The sequence below is a fragment of the Sinohyriopsis cumingii genome, unplaced genomic scaffold, assembly GCF_028554795.1.
Source record: "Sinohyriopsis cumingii isolate HCF-2022 unplaced genomic scaffold, ASM2855479v2 utg004054l, whole genome shotgun sequence".
In the NCBI taxonomy this organism is placed as follows: domain Eukaryota; kingdom Metazoa; phylum Mollusca; class Bivalvia; order Unionida; family Unionidae; genus Sinohyriopsis; species Sinohyriopsis cumingii.
Window position 1 is genome coordinate 1 of NW_028316655.1, and position 17,312 is coordinate 17,312.

At 31.7% G+C, this 17,312-nt stretch overlaps 1 long non-coding RNA gene across 14 annotated transcripts in view; it reads right to left on the reverse strand.

Moving 5' to 3' along the window:
• Positions 1–1,121: 1,121 nt before the first annotated feature.
• The window catches only part of LOC149769307 (uncharacterized), a 41,648-nt gene continuing 25,457 nt past the window's right edge, over positions 1,122–17,312 (reverse strand). For 10 of the 14 annotated variants that reach the window (XR_016419252.1, XR_016419255.1, XR_016419245.1 and 7 more), the window contains 2 exons: positions 5,119–16,785; positions 1,122–3,952 (listed from right to left, as the gene is read on the reverse strand). This is a non-coding gene — a long non-coding RNA (uncharacterized LOC149769307). The remainder of the gene's footprint in view (positions 3,953–5,118; positions 16,786–17,312) is intronic. The other 4 variants (XR_016419251.1, XR_016419246.1, XR_016419244.1 and 1 more) reach the window with 4 other exon arrangements.

The following is a 17,312-nucleotide window of genomic DNA, read 5'->3' on the forward strand; positions in this document are numbered from 1 at the left end:
TCTTTTAAATGTACCTGCTAGTGTGTAGTTAAATTACCTTGAAACATGCATGATAACAGGGCATGCAATTTCCTTATGTCAGTACTTAAATCAGAATAATGTTCATTAAAATTGGAGTGTGGATCTTAAAAGCTACAGAAAGAGCCAGAAAATACATTATAATCTCCATTATCTTCTCATATTTGGTAAATTCAGCCTAAAAGATGCAACTTATTCATGATTGAGATAGAATTAACATACTTGCAGAAACACAGTTACCTCCCCCTCAACTGGGTCAATACAACAGAAAGTGGTATGTTGAAAAGAGAAATGGCATAATAAGGTTAATGCATACAAATTACTTACATACATCTAAAGAATGAGAATATTATAACAGAGGTTGATGATTGCACAAATCAAAAACAATTTTATGGTGCAAGGAAAAGATTTATAAACAAATTTAATGCATATCAATCTGCCCAATATACAAATTCATAGAAAATAAAACACAAATCAAAAAGGTTCATATAGTTGGAGAGTTATAATAAAACAGATCATACAAGTAAAAATACCTCATTCTGAAATATATCCATACATTCAATTTTTATACAATAAAAATGGAAAAAGTCAAATCAAAACCTTAAGAAATCAAACTGCTACAATTTATGAAAATATCGGTTGCTGCATCCAACTCCTTATTATAATAATTCACAGAAAATAAAGTACACATTTGAGGTCAAAATGGTCCATATATTAGAATGTCTGTAAGTAAACAAGGTACATAAATATTATTTACTTGACTTTGTCAACCATTTGTAATTCACCGTCTACATTCTTTGAAGTAAGTACGGGAGGTGTACATGCCTCAAATCAATTTTAACAAGACAGGTATAAAACACCTAATACACAAATATCTCCATATTTTCTTTTATTAAACAATAATACCTGAAAAAGGCACAAAATAAGTCTTAAGAAATTTAACTGGGTTTAATTTATGAACCTATCCACTGCCACCTTAAACATATTGCTCAAAATAGTTTGTCTAATTTTGTGTAAATATCACATATTTGGACATTATCTGGTAAATTGGTATAAAGGTAATTTTATTGTATGTAAAAGTAACAATCATAGAACTCTTCAAGAAAAGTGACAACTTTTTAATAAAAAGGCATTGCATTGTTTAAATTATAAGTTAGGACTTCCTGCATTTGTTCAAAGATTGAAATTGAGACCAGAAAAAAGAAAGGAAACAAGTGATAGTGATGCATTTTCAATTCTTGGTAAAAAGACAAGAATGTCATATCAAAATCTGCACTGTTAAATCAAGCAAATGTTCTTAACTAATTACAATGTCTTAATCACATACATGTACAAATGTTTCTTCTGTTGTGAAAATCCACAAACAGCAAGATTTGTACCATTATCATCATTTGAGAATGGCAGAGTAACTCTTAATTCTAGACTTTTTATGACATCTGTATAACATTGAAATATTTCAAGATTTAAATGTGAAATATAAATCTCTAACATCAACTTCACAGTGGGATCATGAAGGTAAAATGGAGGGCAGTTTGCTAAAACTTTCATTATATTCCATTAAAACTAAGTGTTCTCAAACATTCATTCTACTAACATAAAATATTGTCTGGAAAATGGCATATTCATCACTAACTGAAAGACCTTTCCATTGGTGGCATTCATCATTCATAAGTCTGTTTATGTATGACTTCTTTTAAGTGTACCTGGAAGTGTGTAGTTAAATTACCTTGGAAAATGCATAACAGGACATGCAATTACTTTCTGCTGGTACTTAAATCATAATAATGTTCATTAAAATTGGAGTGTGGGTCCTAAAAGCTACAGAAAGAGCCAGAAAATACATTATAATCCCAAATATTTTCTCTTATTTTGTAAGTTCTGTCTAGAAGAGACAACTTTTTCATGATGGAGATACTATTAACATAAAGTTGCAGAAACACAGTTACCTCCCCCTCAACTGGGTCTTCTATACAACAGAGAGTGTTATGGAAAAAAAAGAAGGTTCGGTAATAAGGTTAATGCATACAAATTACATACATACAAAGAAAGAGATCATTATAAATGAGGATGATGAATACATCAATAAAATATAGTTTTTATCAAAGGTCTAGGGACATCTTTTATACAGAAATTTTTATCCTGCATCCACCTGCCTAAAATAAATATTCCTTAAAATAAATACACAAGTGAAGTCAAAATGTGTTATGTGGTTGGATAGCTATAATAAAGCAAAGCTTATAAACATTATTCACTTGACCTTGCAAGTTAATAGCAGTTCAAAGCAAAAGAATTATATTCCTCCATTTTTCACATCCAGAATGTTGTTCTTTACTCCAACTGCTGCTCATGGTGCAAATGCAAACCCTTTCACTAGGTGATAACTTGGCAAAACACTGTGTAAAAAACACACACTTTGGTGCAATTCAAAACAGTTACCATCCATGATGCTTTTGAGATTTTCTACTTCACTTGAACTCAAGTGTCAGGTGCGATTGGTTGCCAGCTCTGCTTAAATAGCAGACTATTGGTATTTAACAGTCTACATACTATGAAGTAACTGTATGGGAGGGGTACTTGCTTTACATCATTCACAAGAATAACACAAGCACAAAATACCTAATTCACAAATATATCCATGTTCTCAATTTCTATAAAATGATACTTAAATAATACAAGTCATAGCCTCAAGAGATATGACAGGGTTGAAGTTATAAAAACTATCCTTTGTAATCTCAAACAATTTGTTCAAAATATTTTTTATCTAATGTATAACATGATTTGGACTTTATCTCATAAGTGGCAAATAGGAAATGTTATTGTTTGCAAAGCTAATAAGTATTTTACTCTATAAGATATGTGACTTTACAACAGCAGCATAATAATTTTAATATAATTTTGATAACAATAAACAATATTAACTATGATGCTATTTTAATAATAATGTTCTCAATAATAATTATATTTAATTATAATAATTGATAATAATAATTATCTATGTTATTTATAATGCTCTGAATAATAACATAATAATAATTTTATTCACCTTTTAAGAAAAGTGACAACTTAACAACAAAAGAGCATTGCATTATGTATATTGTGAGCTATGACTGCCTGTATTTGTTCAAAGATTTAAAGTTCAGTGTCTTTGTTTACTACTGCTTCAGGGCATAACCAATATTAATTTACAATGCGGCTTGAAGAAGAAGAATGTATTTTGGAGTTACAGATATTATGAGTGAATGACAAATATACTAGGTTGGAAATCAATAATAAAACTGACAAACGTAGTATAAAGTCTTCAATCTAACTAAACAAAAAGCTTGCACACAGTTAAGTAAATAATATGGTTTAGAAATAATTTTAGCGAGATATTCACAAAATAGTTAATAAGCTTTCACTGTTGTTCTGTTGGTGCTAATAACAACACAATGTTGTGTAGGGGTATTGGGAGAAGATAAATGACAACAGTCTAGCTATGTTGAAGAATCAGACATTAGTCTGCATGGTATAACATTTGGTTTATAGCTTAAGAGAACCTGCTAAGCTTACAGAATGACATATCAATAAATCCAATGATAAATGGCCACTGAAAGTGACCATGCATATAAATATATAAAATACATTTTAACTGAGAAATTTCTTCACGATTGCCATTCACCTAAAACTGACATTACTGACCTTTGGAGCTTACCAAATACCATAAATAGGAAGATGAGGTATAAAACAAATATTAACAATGAAAATATACAGTTCAAGATAGAAAGTATTTCGGCATTCTTAGAAGCAAATGACACAAAACACACCTCTTACAGAAGCGAAGTCTGTCTGCCACAGACAATTTCTTGTGGACTTAGATCTGGATGAGATTCAATCTGGTGCTTCAAATAGCGCGACTGACCAATCAGTCCTGATATCTGGCCATACAAAATGAGATCTGCAAAAGAAAAGAAACCAGTGATACTCATGCAATTTTCATACAGGGTGAAAACATGAAAATTTCACAGGAAAAAATTGCATTGTTCACTCTAGCAAACTTTGCTAACTAGTCAGAATGTATGAAGCCCATCATTGTAAAAGTGTTTCTCTGATTGTGAAAATCCACAAAAGACATGGTATGTAACATTACCTTCAGCAGATAATAGTAGAGTAACTGTGATATTGGCAAGCAAAATTGCAATATCAAGTGGAAAGAATGATCCACTCTTTGACAATTTACATTCCACTATAAAAAGAATTGCTGACATACTGCTTACAGAGGTCCAGATTTATGTTATAAAAACAGATTGGTACAAAAGTCAAAAGTAAAGAGATTCTGTTATATGCAAGGTCTGTTTACAGGACTGCTGAACAATCAACAAGAATAGACAATATGGAATACATCAAACAGAATAATTACCTCACAGGATATATTTGGCTGAACTATAAGTAAAGAATAGACAATATGGTATGCATCAAACAGAATAATTACCTCAGAGGATATATTTGGCTGAACTATTTTGTCCAAAAAATCATCCATTAATCTTTAAAATTTATCCTTTTCATAACCACCCAATGCACGACATTGAAATTTTTCTTATTAGTGTGACATGAATTTCTTGTGTCAACTTCACAGTGTGGTCTTGAAGGTTATAAAGTAAATGGGTCTGCTGAAACATGCAGTCATCTCCTCCAAAATATAGCCTGTAAAATGTCATATGTATTACTTCCTGAAGGACTGTTCCACTGGGGGCATTAACCATTCATAACAGTATCTTTGTTTCTAATTTTTCTGAAGTGTATCAGATCCTGCAGAGTTTAATGGAGAATGTGTGATGATTGTACCTTCTCTTAGTGAAGTTAGTGACATTCCTTAACTTACAGAATGACAATAAATGACCACTGGGAATGATTATGCTATATAAACCTACTCTACACAATTTAACAGAGAAATTTCTTTTCAGGCTAATATTCACTTACATCTGACTTTTACTGACATGTGCAGTTTACAAAATGATAGTAAATAGTTAGAATATGTACAGAACAAATATTAACATTGGAAGAAAGGCAGTTCAAGGTAAGAAGCATTTCAGGCTTCTCTCATGTACATATCACAAAACACACCTCTAGCAGAAGCCAAGTCTCTCTGTCAAAGTCAATCTCTTATGGACTTGGACCTGGATAAGATTCAATCTGGTGTTTCTCTTAGCATGATTGACCAATCAATCCTCATATTTTGCCAGGACAATTGAGATCTGAAAAGAAAAGAAACAAGTGTTACTCTTGCAATTTTCATGCATGGTGAAAACATAACAATTTCAAAGCAAATACTGCATCTTTTACTTTACCAAATGATACAATTAGACTCTCTCAACCCCATCAACATAAACAAATTTCTCCCATAGCAAAGATCAAAAAAAAACGACAGGACCTGTGTGTTCACCTTCAGTTGATAATGACATAGTAATTCTGGTTTTGGCATGGGAAATTGATTATAAAATGGAGAGAATCATCCACTCTTTGACTACTTACATTCCACCTATCAAAATCCTTGTTAATACACAGCTTTGAGGATACATTTCAATCTACCATTATGTTCAACACAATCTCCACATATTTCTCAGCTTCCATTCCCCTTTCATAAATGACCCTAGATATTTTACAATATCTGTACAACACTGAAACATTTCTTATTATCATGTAGGTGTGACACATGAATGTCAACTTCATGGTGGGTCAGGACGGAAAAACTAAGTCTGCTCAAACATTTATACTACTTGCTTAAAATATGAAAGTCCACATGCATCATTTCTGGAGAAAAAAATATTCTACTGGTGGCATATATTACTCACAACAGCATGTTTATTTATGATTTCTTTGAAGTGTATTTCTTCCTGAAGCATTAAGGTACTTTTATGATTATGTGATGATAGGTCATGCAATTGTATTTGTGTGTCTGTACATAAATATGAATAATGTTCATCAAAATATGAGTGCAAATCTTACCACCTGAAGAAAGAGCCTGAAATACATTATAATCCCAATTATTTTCAATCTTTGATAAGTAAAGCCTAAAATATGCTACTTTATCACAATAGAAAGTTTTAAGATAGAGGTGCAAAACAAAGTTACCTCCTCTTTCAACCCAGTCTTTCTTTCAACAGAGTGGTATGTTAAAAACTGAGGGTAGGAAAAAGAGGCTAATGCATACAAAGTAATTACATACAAAGAAACAGAACATCATAAAATATTTGGATGACTGAATATATAAAAATATAGCAGTTCTTCCTAAGGGGCTAGAGATAGTTTTATAAACAAATTTAATGCTGTGTCCATCTGCCTAATAGTAGGTACATGAGACAGCTTGCCAGTAGTTTCTTGTGGGTCGGTGTTTTTTTCTGGGGTTTTGCCAGGTTCATCCTCCACCATTTATACTTCTTCGCCATGAATAGCCTATCTTGTGCTGAAAAATGGCATTAACCCAAACAGCAGCAACAACAAATCTACCTAATATAAAAATTCATAGAAAAATAAAACACACAAGTGAAATCTAAAAGATTCTTGGGTTTGGATAGCTATAATAAAGCAAAGCATACAAATATATATAAATACCTCATTCTGAAATATAACCATATATTCAGTTATTAAACAATAATAACTGAAAAAGTCAAATGGAGACCTTTCAAAATCTGATTGCTACAGTTTATTCAAGTATCTGCTGCCACCTTATTTAGAGATGAAAGGGACAGTTTAGAACCACAGATTAACAATGCATCCACCTAACAGATAATTCACAGAAAATAAAATACACATGGGAGCTCAAAATAGTTTCTGTCTAATGTTGTGTTCATATCACATATCTGGACAATATCTGGTAAAGTGGTACAAAGCAAATTTTATTGTATGTAAAAGTAATAATGTTAGTACTCTTCAAGTGACAACTTTACAACAAAAAAGCATTCCATTGTTTATATTATAAGTTAGGACTTTCGGCATTTGTTTAAAGATTTGAAATTGTGGAAAACATCAGATATTTCTTGTCTTTGTTTGCTACTATAGCATCAGGGCTTAATCAACATTAACTTACAAAAATGGATTTTGGAGTCAATTTTTTTTGTCTTCTGAATGTCAGTGATGTAATGTTCGATGTCAATGAGAAAATTGGGAAAGATTGTCTACAGTGGTCAAGCTAATTAACAGAAATCTCTAGTTCAGCAAACTATATGCTTGGAAGTAATTTTATCAAGAAATAGAAGACGGTTCCTAACTTTTCAGTATTGCTTTCTTATGCTAATAACAAGAGCAGTGGTGTGCATTGGTGCTGGGGGAGATAAATCACAAGTCTAGCTAGTTAGGAGAAATCAAAGTTTAGGAGCAAACACTAGCCCATGGTGTAACTTTGTTATACTAAATGTGAGGAACCTAACAACACTTATAGAATGACATATAAATAAATCCAATGACAAATTGCCACTGGAAATGACCATGCATATAAACATACTCTGTACAATTTATCAGAGAATTTTTTTCTCCGACTCCCATTCAATTACAACGGAGTTTACTGACATTTGCAGTGTACAAAATGATAGCAAATAGTGAAACTGAGTAATGAGCAAATATTAATAATGGAAAATGCACTTCAAGGTAGCAAACATTTCTGACTATTTATAGGTACAAACCACAAAACACTTCTCACAGAAGCAATGTCTGTTGGTCAAAGTCAATCTCATATGGAGGTAGATCTGGATTGAGGTTCAATCTGGTGCTTCTATTAGCATGACTGACCAATCAATCCTGATATTTTTCCATGCAAATTTAGTCAAGCAAAAAGAAAGGAAACATTTGATAGTGACACATTTTTAATTCTTGGTAAAAAGACAAGAATGTCATATAAAAATCTGCACTGTTAAATCAAGCAAATGTTTTAATTACAATGTTTCAATCACATACACGTACAAATGTTTCTTCTGTTGTGAAAATTCACAAAACAGCTAGATATGTATTGTTATCATCAGTTGATAATGGCATAGTAACTCTGAATTCTATAATTTTTATGACAGCTGCATAACATTGAAATATTTCATATTATCATTTATATGTGAAATATAAATCTCTGACATCAACTTCACAGTGGGGTCATGAAGGTAAAATGTAGGGAAGTTTGCTAAAACTTTCATTCTATTCCCCAAAATCAAAGTCATTGTGCTCAAACATTCATTCTACTACCACAAAATATTGTCTAGAAAATGGCATATGCATCACTAACTGAAAGACCTTTCCATTTGTGGCATTCAACATTCATAAGTGTGTTTATGTATGATTTCTTTTGAGTGTACCTGCTAGTGTGTACCATAGTCAAATCACGGCTTTAAGAAATCTGATTGCTACAGTTTATTACAGTATCTGCTGCCACCTTATTTAGGGATGAAAGGGACAGTTTAGAACCACATATTAATACTGCATCACCTAATAGATAATTCACAGAAAATAAAATACACACATGACCTGAAAATGGTCAATATGTTTAGAGAGCTATAATTCAACAAACCACACAAATATTAATTCACTTGACCTTGCAGACTATTTTGTATTTCACTCTCTACATACTTTGAAGTAAGTATGAGAGGTGTACGTGACTCATATCAATATAAGAACAAAATAGGCACAACACACCTTATTCAGAAATATATCCATATCTTCTTTTATTAAACACTAATACCTGAAAAAAGGCACAAATTAAGTCTCACAAAAATTTACAGGGTTCAATTTATGAACCTATTCTCTGCCACCTTAAACATATTGTTCAAAATAGTTTCTGTCTAATGTTGTGTTCATATCACATATCTGGACAATATCTGGTAAACTGGTATAAAGGAAATTGTATTGTATGTAAAAGTAATAATGTTAGAACTCGTCAAGTGACAACTTTACAACAAAAAAGCATTGCACTGTTTATACTATAAGGCAGGATTTTCAGCATTTGTTCAAAGATTTGAAATTGCGTGGAACATCAAATATTTTTTGTCTTTGTTTACTACTATAGCATCAGAGCTTAATCAACATTAACTTACAATGTTGCTTGAATGTCAAAAATGGATTTTGGAGGCACAAACCTTTTGTGTTCTGAATTACAGTGACAAAATGTTTGATGTCAATGAGAAAATTGGAAATATTGTCTAAAATTTAGAATGAAATGAAAGACAGTTTCTAACTTTTCATCATTGGTTTGTTTATGCTAATAACAGGAGCAGTGGTGTGCATTGCACCCCATCTTAAAGAAAACATTGCATTGTTTATAAGTTAGGACTTCCTGCATTTCTTCAAAGATTTGAAAGTGTGTGCAACATCATATGTTTCTTGCCTTTGTTTACTACTATAGCATCAGGGCTTAATCAACATTAACTTACAATGCTGCTCATTGTCAAGAATGGATTTTGGAGTCACAAATGTTTTTGAGTGAATGACAGTGATACAATATTCGATGTCAATGAGAAAATTGGAAAGATTGTCTAAACTGGTCAAGATAATTAACAGAAAACTCATAGTTCAGTGAATAACGTGCTTAGAAGTAATCTTAGAATGAAATGAAAGACAGTTCCTAACTTTTCATTATTGGTTTGTTTATGCTAATAACAGGAGCAGTGGTGTGCATTGGTGCTGGGGGAGGATAAATCACAAGTCTAGCTAGTTAGGAGAAATCAAAGTTTAAGCAACAAACATTAACCCGTGGTGTAACTTTGTTATACCAAATGTTAGGAACCTAACAACATTTAGAGAATGACATATAAATAAATCCAGTAACAAATATCCAATGGAAAGGACTATGCATATGAACCTACTCTGTACAATTTATCAGAGAATTTTTTTTCTTTGAATCCCATTCAATTACAACTGACTTTACCAACATTTGCAGTGTACAAAATGACAGCAAATAGTGAAAATCAGTAATAAGCAAATATTAATAATGGAAAATGCACTTCGAGGTAGCAAACATTTCTGACTATTTATAGGTACAAACCACAAAACACTTCTCACAGAAGCAATGTCTGTTGGTCAAAGTCAGTCTCATATGGAGGTAGATCTGGATTGAGGTTCAATCTGGTGCTTCTATTAGCATGACTGACCAATCAATCCTGATATTTTGCCATGTAAATTTAGACCAGCAAATAGAAAGGAAACACTTGATAGTGATGCATCTTTAATTCATGGTAAGAAGACAAGAATGTCAAATGAATCTCTTCACTTTTAAATCAAGCAAATGTTTTTAACTAATTACAATGTCTCAATCACATACACATACAAATGTTTCTTCTGTTGTGAAAATTCACAAAACAGCAAGATATGTATTGTTATCATCAGTTGATAATGGCATAGTAACTCTGAATTCTAAAATTTTTATGACATCTGTATAACATTGAAATATTTCATATTATCATTTATAATTGAAATAAAAATCTCTTGACATCAAGTTCACAGTGGGCTCATGAAGGTAAAATGTAGGGAAGTTTGCTAAAACTTTCATTATCTTGCATTAAAACGAAGTCAGTGTGCTCAAACATTCATTTTACTACCACAAAATATTGTCTAGAAAATGGCATATGCATCATTAACTGAAAGACCTTTCCATTTGTGGCATTCAACATTCATAAGTCTGTTTATGCATGATTTCTTTCGAGTGTACCTGTTAGGATGTACCGTCGTTAAATCACGGCCTTAAGAAATATCATTGCTACAGTTTATTAAAGTATCTGCTGCCACCTTATTAAAGGATGAAAGGGACAGTTCAGAACCACATATTAATACTGCATCCACCTAATAGATAATTCACAGAAAATAAAATACACATGTCAGCTCAAAATGGTCAGCATGTTTTGGTACCAGTAGTACAAGTCAACACACCATACAAATATTAATTCACTTGACCTCGCAGATTATTTTGTATTTCACTCTCTACATACTTTGAAGTATGGGAGGTGTACATGCCTTGCATCAATATACGAACAAGATAGGCACAAAACACCTAATTCACAAATATATACATATCTTCTTTTATTAAACACTAATACCTGAAAAATACACAAAATAAGTCTTAAGAAATTTGACAGGGTTCAATTTATGAACCTATTGTCTGCCACCTTAAACATATTGTTCAAAATAGTTTCTGTCTAACGTTGTCTTCATATCACATATCTGGACAATATCTGGTAAAGTGGTACAAAGCAAATTTTATTGTATGTAAAAGTAATAATGTTAGTACTCTCCAAGGAAAGTGACAACTTTACAACAAAAAAGCATTGCATTGTTTATATTATAAGTTAGGACCTTCAGCATTTGTTCAAAGATTTGAAATTGTTGACAACATCAAGTATTTCCTGTCTTAGTTTACTACTATAGCATCAGGGCTTAATCAACATTAACTTACAATGCTTACTGAATGACATGAATGGATTTTTGGAGTCACAACATTTTTTGAGTGAATGACAGTGATACAATGTTCGATGTCAATGAGAAGATTGGAAAGATTGTCTAAAGTGGTCAAGCTAATTAACAGAAATCTCTAGTTCAGCAAACTATATGCTTGGAAGTAACTTTAGCATGAAACAGAAGACAGTTCCTAACTTTTCATTATTGCTTTCTTATGCTAATAACAGGAGCAGTGGTGTGCATTGGTGCTGAGGGAGGGTAAATCACAAGTCTAGCTAGTTAGGAGAAATCAAAGTTTAAGCAACAAACATTAGCCCAAGGTGTAACATTGTTCTATTAATGTGAGGTGCCCTGTTAAACTTACTGAATGATGTATCAATAAATCCAATGACAAATGGCCACTGGAAATGACAATGCAAATAAACATTCTCTATATTATTTACCAAAAACAATTCTTCTCTGACTCCCATTCACTTACAAATGACTTTACTAACATTAGCAGTTAACAAAATGATAGTAAATATTGAAATTCAGTACAGAGCGAATATTAACAATGGAAAATGTTCTTTAAGGTAACAATCTTTTCAGACTATTTATTTGTACAAACCACAACACACTTATGACAGAAGCAAAGTCTCTCAGTCAATCTCATATGGAGCTAGACCTCGATGAGGTTCAATCTGGTGTTGCTATTAGCATGACTGTTAATCAGTCTTGACATTTTGCCATGTATTTTGAGATCAGCAAAATGAAAGAAAACAAGTGATACTGATGCATTTGTAATACTTGGTAAAAAGAGCTGTATTACAGAGGAAACAGCATTGTTAACTCTTAGCAAGTGTTCTGAACTCATTAGAATCTCTCAATCTTGAAAATGTTCTGCATGTTGTGAAAATCCATAAAATACCAAGACATACACCATTTCTGTCAGTTGATAATGGCAGAGTACCTTTGATTTTGGTAAGGGAAATCAAAATATCATGTAGGAAGAAGTAAAGTGACAAGATAAATTTGCTGAACCATAAACAATCAATGAACATATGGCTTAAATCCAACAGAATACATTTGGCTCGCCCATTTTGGCGAATATACTGGTCACTTATTTCCAAGCTTGATCCTATTTTACAACCAATTCTAGAATTTTTATGACATCTGCATCACACTGAAATATTTCATATTATCATTTAAGTGTGAGATATGAATCTCTGACAACAATGTCACAGTGGAGTCATGAAGCTAAAAAGGAAATTGTGTGCTAAAAATTTCATTCTACACCATTAAAACTAAGTCAGCATCATCAAATATTCATTCTCCTGCCACAAAACAATGTCTGTAAAATGGCACAGCATCACTACCTGAAAGAATTTTCTATTGGTGTCATTCATCATTCATAACGGCATGTTTATGTATGTATTCTTTTAAATGTACCTGCTAGTGTGTAGTTAAATTACCTTGAAACATGCATGATAACAGGGCATGCAATTTCCTTATGTCAGTACTTAAATCAGAATAATGTTCATTAAAATTGGAGTGTGGATCTTAAAAGCTACAGAAAGAGCCAGAAAATACATTATAATCTCCATTATCTTCTCATATTTGGTAAATTCAGCCTAAAAGATGCAACTTATTCATGATTGAGATAGAATTAACATACTTGCAGAAACACAGTTACCTCCCCCTCAACTGGGTCAATACAACAGAAAGTGGTATGTTGAAAAGAGAAATGGCATAATAAGGTTAATGCATACAAATTACTTACATACATCTAAAGAATGAGAATATTATAACAGAGGTTGATGATTGCACAAATCAAAAACAATTTTATGGTGCAAGGAAAAGATTTATAAACAAATTTAATGCATATCAATCTGCCCAATATACAAATTCATAGAAAATAAAACACAAATCAAAAAGGTTCATATAGTTGGAGAGTTATAATAAAACAGATCATACAAGTAAAAATACCTCATTCTGAAATATATCCATACATTCAATTTTTATACAATAAAAATGGAAAAAGTCAAATCAAAACCTTAAGAAATCAAACTGCTACAATTTATGAAAATATCGGTTGCTGCATCCAACTCCTTATTATAATAATTCACAGAAAATAAAGTACACATTTGAGGTCAAAATGGTCCATATATTAGAATGTCTGTAAGTAAACAAGGTACATAAATATTATTTACTTGACTTTGTCAACCATTTGTAATTCACCGTCTACATTCTTTGAAGTAAGTACGGGAGGTGTACATGCCTCAAATCAATTTTAACAAGACAGGTATAAAACACCTAATACACAAATATCTCCATATTTTCTTTTATTAAACAATAATACCTGAAAAAGGCACAAAATAAGTCTTAAGAAATTTAACTGGGTTTAATTTATGAACCTATCCACTGCCACCTTAAACATATTGCTCAAAATAGTTTGTCTAATTTTGTGTAAATATCACATATTTGGACATTATCTGGTAAATTGGTATAAAGGTAATTTTATTGTATGTAAAAGTAACAATCATAGAACTCTTCAAGAAAAGTGACAACTTTTTAATAAAAAGGCATTGCATTGTTTAAATTATAAGTTAGGACTTCCTGCATTTGTTCAAAGATTGAAATTGAGACCAGAAAAAAGAAAGGAAACAAGTGATAGTGATGCATTTTCAATTCTTGGTAAAAAGACAAGAATGTCATATCAAAATCTGCACTGTTAAATCAAGCAAATGTTCTTAACTAATTACAATGTCTTAATCACATACATGTACAAATGTTTCTTCTGTTGTGAAAATCCACAAACAGCAAGATTTGTACCATTATCATCATTTGAGAATGGCAGAGTAACTCTTAATTCTAGACTTTTTATGACATCTGTATAACATTGAAATATTTCAAGATTTAAATGTGAAATATAAATCTCTAACATCAACTTCACAGTGGGATCATGAAGGTAAAATGGAGGGCAGTTTGCTAAAACTTTCATTATATTCCATTAAAACTAAGTGTTCTCAAACATTCATTCTACTAACATAAAATATTGTCTGGAAAATGGCATATTCATCACTAACTGAAAGACCTTTCCATTGGTGGCATTCATCATTCATAAGTCTGTTTATGTATGACTTCTTTTAAGTGTACCTGGAAGTGTGTAGTTAAATTACCTTGGAAAATGCATAACAGGACATGCAATTACTTTCTGCTGGTACTTAAATCATAATAATGTTCATTAAAATTGGAGTGTGGGTCCTAAAAGCTACAGAAAGAGCCAGAAAATACATTATAATCCCAAATATTTTCTCTTATTTTGTAAGTTCTGTCTAGAAGAGACAACTTTTTCATGATGGAGATACTATTAACATAAAGTTGCAGAAACACAGTTACCTCCCCCTCAACTGGGTCTTCTATACAACAGAGAGTGTTATGGAAAAAAAAAGAAGGTTCGGTAATAAGGTTAATGCATACAAATTACATACATACAAAGAAAGAGATCATTATAAATGAGGATGATGAATACATCAATAAAATATAGTTTTTATCAAAGGTCTAGGGACATCTTTTATACAGAAATTTTTATCCTGCATCCACCTGCCTAAAATAAATATTCCTTAAAATAAATACACAAGTGAAGTCAAAATGTGTTATGTGGTTGGATAGCTATAATAAAGCAAAGCTTATAAACATTATTCACTTGACCTTGCAAGTTAATAGCAGTTCAAAGCAAAAGAATTATATTCCTCCATTTTTCACATCCAGAAGGTTGTTCTTTACTCCAACTGCTGCTCATGGTGCAAATGCAAACCCTTTCACTAGGTGATAACTTGGCAAAACACTGTGTAAAAAACACACACTTTGGTGCAATTCAAAACAGTTACCATCCATGATGCTTTTGAGATTTTCTACTTCACTTGAACTCAAGTGTCAGGTGCGATTGGTTGCCAGCTCTGCTTAAATAGCAGACTATTGGTATTTAACAGTCTACATACTATGAAGTAACTGTATGGGAGGGGTACTTGCTTTACATCATTCACAAGAATAACACAAGCACAAAATACCTAATTCACAAATATATCCATGTTCTCAATTTCTATAAAATGATACTTAAATAATACAAGTCATAGCCTCAAGAGATATGACAGGGTTGAAGTTATAAAAACTATCCTTTGTAATCTCAAACAATTTGTTCAAAATATTTTTTATCTAATGTATAACATGATTTGGACTTTATCTCATAAGTGGCAAATAGGAAATGTTATTGTTTGCAAAGCTAATAAGTATTTTACTCTATAAGATATGTGACTTTACAACAGCAGCATAATAATTTTAATATAATTTTGATAACAATAAACAATATTAACTATGATGCTATTTTAATAATAATGTTCTCAATAATAATTATATTTAATTATAATAATTGATAATAATAATTATCTATGTTATTTATAATGCTCTGAATAATAACATAATAATAATTTTATTCACCTTTTAAGAAAAGTGACAACTTAACAACAAAAGAGCATTGCATTATGTATATTGTGAGCTATGACTGCCTGTATTTGTTCAAAGATTTAAAGTTCAGTGTCTTTGTTTACTACTGCTTCAGGGCATAACCAATATTAATTTACAATGCGGCTTGAAGAAGAAGAATGTATTTTGGAGTTACAGATATTATGAGTGAATGACAAATATACTAGGTTGGAAATCAATAATAAAACTGACAAACGTAGTATAAAGTCTTCAATCTAACTAAACAAAAAGCTTGCACACAGTTAAGTAAATAATATGGTTTAGAAATAATTTTAGCGAGATATTCACAAAATAGTTAATAAGCTTTCACTGTTGTTCTGTTGGTGCTAATAACAACACAATGTTGTGTAGGGGTATTGGGAGAAGATAAATGACAACAGTCTAGCTATGTTGAAGAATCAGACATTAGTCTGCATGGTATAACATTTGGTTTATAGCTTAAGAGAACCTGCTAAGCTTACAGAATGACATATCAATAAATCCAATGATAAATGGCCACTGAAAGTGACCATGCATATAAATATATAAAATACATTTTAACTGAGAAATTTCTTCACGATTGCCATTCACCTAAAACTGACATTACTGACCTTTGGAGCTTACCAAATACCATAAATAGGAAGATGAGGTATAAAACAAATATTAACAATGAAAATATACAGTTCAAGATAGAAAGTATTTCGGCATTCTTAGAAGCAAATGACACAAAACACACCTCTTACAGAAGCGAAGTCTGTCTGCCACAGACAATTTCTTGTGGACTTAGATCTGGATGAGATTCAATCTGGTGCTTCAAATAGCGCGACTGACCAATCAGTCCTGATATCTGGCCATACAAAATGAGATCTGCAAAAGAAAAGAAACCAGTGATACTCATGCAATTTTCATACAGGGTGAAAACATGAAAATTTCACAGGAAAAAATTGCATTGTTCACTCTAGCAAACTTTGCTAACTAGTCAGAATGTATGAAGCCCATCATTGTAAAAGTGTTTCTCTGATTGTGAAAATCCACAAAAGACATGGTATGTAACATTACCTTCAGCAGATAATAGTAGAGTAACTGTGATATTGGCAAGCAAAATTGCAATATCAAGTGGAAAGAATGATCCACTCTTTGACAATTTACATTCCACTATAAAAAGAATTGCTGACATACTGCTTACAGAGGTCCAGATTTATGTTATAAAAACAGATTGGTACAAAAGTCAAAAGTAAAGAGATTCTGTTATATGCAAGGTCTGTTTACAGGACTGCTGAACAATCAACAAGAATAGACAATATGGAATACATCAAACAGAATAATTACCTCACAGGATATATTTGGCTGAACTATAAGTAAAGAATAGACAATATGGTATGCATCAAACAGAA